Source organism: Haemaphysalis longicornis, unplaced genomic scaffold, assembly GCF_048455015.1.
Source record: "Haemaphysalis longicornis isolate Haplotype H1 unplaced genomic scaffold, Haemaphysalis longicornis Haplotype H1 scaffold_3, whole genome shotgun sequence".
Classification (NCBI taxonomy): Eukaryota; Metazoa; Arthropoda; class Arachnida; order Ixodida; family Ixodidae; genus Haemaphysalis; species Haemaphysalis longicornis.
Genome location: NW_027526335.1, coordinates 152994131 through 153003849, shown reverse-complemented (window position 1 = coordinate 153003849; position 9719 = coordinate 152994131).

Here is a 9719-nt window from a genome sequence, read left to right as displayed (position 1 = left end):
TCAATGATCATGCATGTTGAAAGCGATGCTGGTGGTTAAAGGAGTACTGACACGAAATTTTATGTCCCACTCTTATTGCTTCTAACGATGCCTAATGGTCGGGCGTACCCGAGACACCAGTTTAAATACTTCAGCTCGCGAAAATTCATTACTTTGAACGGCCTGAAAATCGTTTGTTTAAAATTCGAGCGCTTTCATCCCGAAAGACGCGTATCACAGAACCCGGCATGACCTCGCCGTTTTGTGCGCGCGTAAAAACACCGCGGAGGCCGGTGGGGGCGTTGTTTCGACCTCGCCGCCACCGGAGCTGGACTGTTGAGCTGCCTGAAGGTATTAGGCCTGCCGTTGCGGAGGAAATTCGATGACCGCTTTCAATGAAAGTCCCGATGACGACTTCTATTGCGATTCCGGGCTATATTATCGCTTCCTTTCCCGTGTGTGGAACCTTATTTCTGCCAACAGTGCCTTTCTGGGCAGCGATGCCTGTAGCTCTCGCTACCTGCACCCGTTTGCGAATGCGCCGGCGCCCGCTGGCCGCTCGCGGGCCAGCGGGCGCCGGCGTGATGGGATGATGGGATCGCCGGGGTGATGGGAGCTTAGCCGCGGTGGCGCAGTGGCTAAAAGGTTGTGCTGCTGGGCCCAAAAATGTTGGTTTGATTCAGGTCCGCGGCAGCTGTCTTAATGTGTAACCATTTTTTGACAAATTCCCTACATATACAACGCCAACAGTAGACCGCCCTGCATTTGCCAAAAAATGCAAAAGCGGCGAACTTAACCGTTTAATATGCCGCTGCGGTGGCTCTTTATATAAGCAGTTCTGATTGATTGTAGGGTTTAACGCACCGGCGCAACGCAGGCGATGAGGCGCGCCGTAGTGGAGGGCTCCGGATTAATTTTGAGCACCTGGGGATGTTTAACGTGCGCCGAAATCTCGTACACACGGGCGTTTTTGCTTTTGACCTCCATCAGAAAAGCGGCCGCCGCGGCCGGGAATCGAACCCGCGACCTCGTGCTCAGCAGCGCAACGCGTTAGCCACTGAGCCACAGCGGCGGGTATGTAAGTTGTTGTGCTGCGGAGCGTAGAGAATTTTGTACTATTATACTACCTAGAGAGCTATCTGGCGCTGCGATAGTTCGCCACGATGGACGTAATGGAGAGAAGTAGATTAGGGTTGGCATTAAGTGGCTTAAGAAAATTACCATGGATTGTGCAGCCAGTTTTGTTTTGGTGATGGTCTTGCATCAACGCTTTGCCTTGGCGGAGTGTTGGTAAAAAGCGCGGGAACTGAAGCGTCATTGAACTGAATGTCGCTAGCGTGCCGGTGCCACTCTGTGTGGGAATGTTGTTTAACAAAACTTGCCAATCGGACGGGTTATTATTTCGCTGCCACCAGAGTAAGCATGAAAACACATATGACAGCGTGTATGCGGCGAATGTACCTGCGGATTAGGCGTTGTGGCACCGCTCACCCAGCAGAGCAATTTATTTCCCACGCGCACGTAAGTCGCGAACTGCTTGGGGCCGCCACCATTTTCGTACAGCACCAGTTTTTAAGGACTAAAGTTTTTGTGCACAATGTAATTTTTAAACACTGAACCACGCCATAACTATTTTTCTGGTTAAAAGAAACGGCAGAAATTCAAAGAATTGTCCACTAATGCGTAGCATTCTTATGCCTCTTGTCTAGAGTGAGAGTTTCTTACAGCCAAACTTTTTTTTGCTTTTCTTAATTTTGTCAGACCACTCATCTCCACTTACGCTATTATAAGGATTACAGGTGGAAGTTCCGCCAAATGGGCATTTTTGTGGAAATGCAGGGCGTTACACGGTTCGCCATTTCGGCAGTTTTTTTTTCTTTTTTTGTAATTTGTTGGTTTAGCGAAATTCGGTCCGACCAATCATCCGTATTTAGGATATTATAACGGTTAACAGTGGTACTTTCGCCAAATCTGCATTTTTTGTAGCAATGCCGGGCGTTACATGGTCCTGGTTGAGGGTGGAAGGTGGTGGGGTGGTTACTCGGCGAAGAATACTACGCATTAAAACGCAATTCCGGCATTCATAAGCACGTTATGAGCCCACGCAATCCGATTCCGCTACTACCCATCGTTCCCATCGAAGCGTAAGTCCCGTTTGAGAGTTCGCGTTCACACTAGCGTCAGATTCCTCTTCAGTTTTTATTAACTCTATGGCCCACACCGGCCACGGCGGCTGCTTTTCTGATGGAGGCAAAAAAGTTAAGACGCCTGTTTGGGGAGATTTCGGCGCACGTTGATGATCCCCAGGTGGTCATTACCAATCCTGAGCACTCCACTACGGCTCGCCGCACAGCCCAGGTGCAGCTTAAGGCTTTACGCTGCTGAGCACGAGGTCGCGGGTTCGATTCCCGGCCGCAGCGGCCGCTTTTCTGATGGAGGCGAAAAGCAAAAACGCCCGTGTGTACGAGATTTCGGCGCACGTTAAAGATCCCCAGGTAGTCGAAATTAATCCGGAGCCCTCCACTACGGCGGGCCTCACCGCCTGCGTTGCGTCGGCGCGTTAAACCCTACAATCAATCAATCAGGCGCCGCTTCGTATCGTTGAACCGGCTAAATGTGAATACGATTTCTTTAGACTTTTAATAACTACTACAGATGAATGGTTGAATGAAATAAAAACGAAAGTAATGAAAACAATATCTAACAAAGGACCAAAATGAAGTAGCAACCATTGTATCCTAGACATCTCCCGAAGGCCACAAAGACAAAAGGGAAAATCCAACCCCAAAACTATCTAAACATGAATAAATATTCGTCATCTTTTCTACTCTGCGAAGAACATAGAGTTTCATATATTAGTATGAAACTCTATGGCGAAGAACGACGACCAGCGATGCTGTTATGTCAAATGAGGGTTTTTTTTCTAAATGAGCCAGATCCCGAAACCGATACTACATTGGATAAAACTGCAGCAACAAGAAAAGCTCGTCAATTTTCCCCTAAAAAAAGGTGTCGCAAGAAAACAGTTGAGATAACTCCCTGAAAACGCGTACGGAGATTGTAGTTCCTATCGACAATGAGCCGTATCCTGCTGTTTCACGGATCAAAATGGGCCGAATCGATTTGCCCAATGGGCGCTTGCTCCTGGCTGGACTGTTCAGACTGTTTCGTGGGTGTTTCGGGAAGTTTTTTTTTTTTTTGCCTTTTCGTAGCTGGCTTATGAATTCAGACAGCAATTGGGAGATCAGTGAAATATCTGTCCCCAGATGTCAACGACGAAGGTAACGGAAGAAGTGAACGAAACGAAACTGAGAGATGCGAACGAATGATTTCATTTCGTCTCAGCCTACCCTACGAAATAACTCTGGTTATGTCTATTCTTTGTACTCCCATATTTTTAATTTTTGTACTTAACTAAATAGCCGCAGCTTATATGCCCTGGCAAATCTGCCCCGCCCCCCTCCCACTTTCCCCTTTGAAAGTAAGAACCACCAATTCATTAAGGCGAAGAAGATATGAGCAGCCTTCCTGTGAAGCGTTTTTGAAATTTATGGAAAAGCAATGAAGAGCTTGCTTATTTCTCGAATGCCTTCAGTCGTGCCCAAGAAAACTATCCTAGGGAAGAATTCGAATAAAGCTGCTAATGGCGCCAAGAGGACTCACCTGCTCTCCATGTATAGTTGTACTGTTTTTGAAGCGCCGTTGTATATTTTAATGCCTTTTCCACCAAAACTCAATCGCGTAATGCTTGCTCGTCAATTTAAATAATGTTCTCATAGGAATGCCGCATCTACTTGAGTGTTTCAATTCAATATGAGCGAAATCCAAGCTTATCACCTCAAATATTGCTCATAATCACGGCATAATTTTCAATTACTTATGGCCATATCCTTCCCCTAGCTGACATGCAAAATATATCACATAATAGCTTTGACGGCGTTGCATCTAGGTCCTGTAGCAAACTTCGCCTTGTTTCTCAAATTCGCGTCAGGTGGATCTGGATCATTTCGAGAAAAAAAATGCACGCGTCTCCATGAAGTGAATCATGACGAGTGGGCGAAGCACTGGGGATCTTATGGATTGGATTTCCAATCCAATCCATTTCAAACCAATTCAATCCAATCCAATCCAATGCTCTTCGCGCATGCGCAGCACGACTCTCCAGAAGAACTCTCTCTCTCTCTCTCTAACCTTTTGTGAACCTTTTATTTTGTTCTTGTTAAACTTTTGTGAACCTTTTGTTCACAGATGTTTTGATCTACACGCTCCTGTGCCGTGAGCACTTCGCCCCTAAAAAACGCCTCATATATGTATAACCATTGGCATACATGCATGACTATAGTGAGAAAAAGCGCGCCGGCTAAGCCGCCAAGGCCCAAAGTACGCCCGTTGATGAGCTGGACCCCATAGAGTTAATACTACTGAATCTTGACCCGTAGCAGCAGCTACCGCATCTACAATTGCACTGCAGGTAACACGCAGACGCTGCTAGGCGCCGCCAGCGCGAACGCACAGAGGGAAGAGTGAAATCGTAATTTGTAGAGCGGTAGCTCGTTTTTTGCGCCGAGAGCGCCCAGTGAACGCTCACATTTATCGACGGCAAGCGCCATTACTCTTTCTCGCATCTATATCTCCGCACCTTTTCCCCTTTGAAGAGAACAAGCAATTAGACGCTTTGATTTTCTCTTTTTAGAGGCCATGGTGTACAGGCACGGATGCGGGGAATTTACCGGGAGAGCCATATACAGCTCCCCTGTAAAAAACGTGAAAAAAAAGCATTAAATATGTAGCGCCCTGACTGCACAAAAGGTATGATTGGTAAAGTTGACACACATGCCCGTTATAATTGTGGGAATGAAGAAAATTGGTCGAAGAAAGTTGAGAAACACTATAAATTACAAAAACTACAAATCGTATAACTACTTACCCAAATCAAAAATATTTTCTGCCAGGTGTGAATGACAACTTATTGAGATCTCGCCGTAAACTTGTCGATGTCTTACTACTGGTGGCTGCATTGCGTTGTTCAACCTTCGTAATTTCTTGTATGACTTTTTTTACGGAAGTCTAGAGGTTTAATCGTCCTACTGTGTGTGGCACAAGACAACCCGCCGAGCACAGCTCGCTGTCTACGCACAAATGACGTCATACTGGTTTTCAGGGTGCTTTAACTTATCGATGATTCCAGTGCTTTATTTTTCAGGCATTCGGGGGTACATATTCACTTCTTGTTTCTTCGTGCGCACGTTGTAGATGCTTCAAATGCTACCAGTGAATGAATGATTGAAATGAGCGTTAATTTACTAAAAACACTAGCTTGGACTTGGTTCTTGCCGGTCCGAGGCAGTAGGTCTCGTCAGTCCTGGAAAGCTGTCGAGTTGGCTGCGTCTTCTCCCGGTTCACCAGATCCTTCTGGAAAGATACCAAATTTCGTTATTTACTGACCTCTTTCTTCGGCGTCAAGGCGTGCGGACAATTTTTGAAACAAAAATACAAAATTACGAAGAAACAAATAAGGGCGAACACGGGCGAATTTGCTGAGGGAAAAAAAAAACGCCAGCAAGCACACGCCGACTTTTTAAATAAATGTTGAGAAGTACTTCTTTTTATTACCCGTGGCGTACCCACACCCACGTCATTACACTCACAGCAAGCACAATAATTTCACAGGAACACCAGAACTGACTCTGAAACTTGCAGTTGCGATCCTAAATCCCTTAAAGGGACTCTACAACTCTTTCGATAAGCGCTTTCACTCCATACTTCGGGTCGGGAAGCCCTGCAAAAGCTACAGTTATCGCCAGACACGGAGCGGCACTGCGTGATTTGCTCATGGCAGTAGATACGCCTTCTCTTCCTGGTTCGCTCTTGTGGCTGTCTTTTTTTATAAAGTGGCCATGCTTTGTGTTCATTGCTGCCATCGAAAGCAAACCGGCCAATAGCCGCTACATCGCTCTAATGACGCAATTCGAGCGCTCGGAGAACGCAAATATTGCGAAAGAAAAAAATATTTTGAGCCAGTTTCTGTTATCTGATGACCATAGAGAAATAATTTTGGGTTGAGGTATTTTGTTATCCCCTATTCTAAGTACTGGATGTGTATGTTGAGTGCGTTTTGAAAGCAGTTAATATTTCGAAAAAAGTTGAAAAAAGTGTTGCAGGGTTTTTAGGTTTCCAATCCGCTCCTACATATTACAGGAACGCTGTTTAGTTTGCACGCATTCTTACGTTCCTTCCACCAGAAATCTGTCCACCCGTCTGTCTAAAACGTGTGTCATTAATGATGTCCTCCATAGGTTTACTTGGGGTGATATGTGAAATACAGTCTCTCCCACTTATAACAATATTGAAGTGCCAAAAAAGGCCATTGTCATAGCCAGTAATCGTTATAACTGGGTTGGGCAGAAAAAGTTACTTTTGTAAGCATTTAGAGGTTTTCAACCAGTATTTACAAAACGGAAGTGTAACTGCACAGCTGACCACCCAGACTTAGCCATGCGTGTGCCAGCCGACCCTACAAGGTCTCTAGGAAGGACCACAGTTTTAGGGGCGAAGCTCCTTAAGTCATGGGTCTGTCCATCCCTTGTGTCTCGTGGTACGTGACCGCCGCATGCTTTCGGAGATGTCGCAAAGTGGGCCGCGTTGCACGCGCAAGAACCGGCTGCAACCGGCAGCGCAAACTCGGCACCGGGAGCGCGAGCTTGTCTGTGTTCGCCAACGGAGGCGCGTGCGCACGTGCACTGCGAGGGGGAGATCACGCAAGAGATCACGCCACGAACGCAGGCAGTCGTTCTCGGAGATCGAACGAGACGCAACGACCCTTGCTCGTTTCCTCTCGTCTTGTTCGAGCACAAGTTCGCCCTAAATAAAAGTTCTTTACCGTTGTGTCCCATCCTACGTGACAAATTGTGGTGGAGGTGCGGGGTAGTCCTCGATGGCGCGGGGTCTTTCACCAGGTCTGGGCCTGGGAGCATTGACTCCGAAAATAACAGTTGATTTGTACAATGTACGCACACAGTCTTACGTCTTTCTTAATGATGTAATGGGCGAACTTTCACGGGAGAGTTACGGTTACCGATGATCTCCCCCTCTCGAGCTTCGCCCCACTTATCATCATTCATTCCGTGGATATGGCGTGATTTTTTTTCACACAGGAGGATCGCAGAATATTCTTCACCGTCTCTTTCTTTTTTAACGATTGGCAGATTGCATGCCACTATAAACGCATCGTTTTTTGTCTTTTTTTAACATCAGAGTAGCATTTACTCCACTGTAGCTTTATTTTAATCTGGCCAGTGTTGAAGAGCTGCCTCGTGCCTCTTATTGCCTGGTCCAGCTGTCAGCAGGAGATAAGAGGGGCAGTCAGGAGATCTCTTCCTTCAAACAGCATGGCATCATACTATTTACCAACTTTTCTGAGTGTTAGAAAGATAGAATATGCCGCAACGTATTTCATGCTCAAAAAATTGGCCGCGTATCTGCTCCTTTTTTTGCAAATGTCGACAAAAGACAATAGCCTTTGTCGACATTTGCCAAGTAAATGCCTCCCTTCGCTTTCCCACTCACCTGTCATGTTGTTCCTCTTGCGTCGCGCTCCTCGCAGGGTAAAGACGCTCAAGGTTTTCTCAAGTCAGTTTAAATTTACCGCGTTCCACTGCTCCAGGACGGGTGCCTCGATGCCAGCGCAGCCGTACGGCGGAGACGCGCGTCAATCGGGGCGCCCTACTTCAACGTTTATAGAACCACGTTGGCCCACCCACGCGCGTTCCAAGCAGAACGTGGAACCCATCTAGTGGAACCTAGGGTAACTCTTGCCGCTTGATTTCTTTAAATGCCGCCAGAAGCTATAGTGGCGCGGGCGACAGCAGGCGACAGTGTTTTTTTTTTCTGCAGTGGATGTAGTATTTCATTCCGCAAAAATAAAACCCCAGTGGTTTTTTTTATAAAGGAACAGTGTAAGTATACCTTGTGTATTAATTTTGTCTTATATTTGCGTAATGTCTTGTCTTCTTCAACAATGTTGACGAGTATGAACATATAAACCGGACATAGACGTTCAGATTTGACTGTGAGTATATAAGACTATTGCGCAGACTCCGTTTCACTTTGGCCGGGTGGCTGAATCGAATCACAGACAGACAGACCAATATTCCTGGGTTTAAGTAGCCCAAGAAAGACTATCGGCTTTAGAAGCGATGCATGGTCATACATAATGTAGACATGATTTCTCACAGCTCTTTAAAGACTATGCCCTATGTAGGCTCATACTGTCAGGCTCAAATGTTCTAACCAATAATAAAGATAATTACCATTGTTATAAGCCGTTTATATTACCATATAATATATAGCAAAATTGACGGTGCCACAACTGTTCATTGTTATATCCAATATATTATTATAACCGGTATTGTTGTATGTGGGTTGGGCTGTATTTTTTAAAAAAAAGTGCAAAGGCCTTCGTATTTCGGCGTAGGGCGGAATATACTTCCCCTGAAGATGTTTTTTTTTTCTTCAGAAATGCATTTATTTTTGTTAGGAAGCCTTTTGTAACAAGGCTTGGCCAGACCGTCAGACTGAATATTGTGACTTGGCAATTGTGAACTTTGCTTGGCCTCAGTCGTTTCATTTAGTACACTGAAGCCCCGCGTACGCAGAAAGTACCCCCTACCCCCCACAAAAATGGCTGGAGAGACCACAGGAGAAAAACTAAATAAAGAACACGAAGTACCAACAAAGAATCATAACAACCGTTTTTAAAAATGTTTGAGAACTGTCTAGTGATGCCTAGCTAAACATTCTAGCACCACTTGTCTTTTTTTCTATTTTTTTCCCTCCAGCCATCCTTCTTTGTTTACATTATTTTTACGTAATAATTGAGTTAGCTTTGGCAGTTACGGATTTCCAGGCTGATGCAGGCCCGCGTTGCAAGGTTCGTGTTTTTCACTACTTCTTTTCCTGTGTCAGTTTGCTTTAGTCTTTTTTATTTCTATTTTTGAATTCGTTATGCGAGGGCAGTGTATCAGAGACATTCTTGAGGTCGCTAGTTCAGTTTTGTTATTGTTTATTTTTGTTCTTCTGTGGCTCATTTCAATTAGCCTTCGACCAATAATCTCTGTTTACTTTATTATGACGATTGGATGAGTCAACCTCGCCAATTAGGCGTTTATGGGAAGATATGCTTGTTGCATTTTCCCAATGTTTCATTTCGTATTTGCAGAGTTTTCCCGTTCATTTTTGTTTTGTTTTCACTGTGCGTGGGTACAGATTTTGTTAGTTAATTTGAACTTTTTTGTCGTAGTAATGTTCATGCATCTTTTGGTTCCTTTAAAATGTTGTTTTACTAATAATACCTATTTACACTATAAAATGATTGTTACTCGGTAATTATGCATTTTAGCGCAGCTACACGGCTTTACACGGTTAGTGCTGTGAGGTACTGAAAAAAGAATGTTTAGGCAATAAAGTATTATCAGAATACATTTAGTAATACGCATAACCGGTGACCTCGTCTTAATCCGTGGTGGCCTCGTCTGATTATCATGGAAATCTTTGTAAAATTTACTGCCTTGTAGAACCTGTTCTATCTATTGAAAGAGATTGAAAGCTATCAGTGAAACCCGGCGTAATTATGTAATGATCACTGCGCAGGTTCAAGTCAACAGGTTATGGATAGCATAGAGTTTCATTCTATTAGTATGAAACTCTGCGATGGACAGGTTCAGCCAGCGCCTCCTTTAACG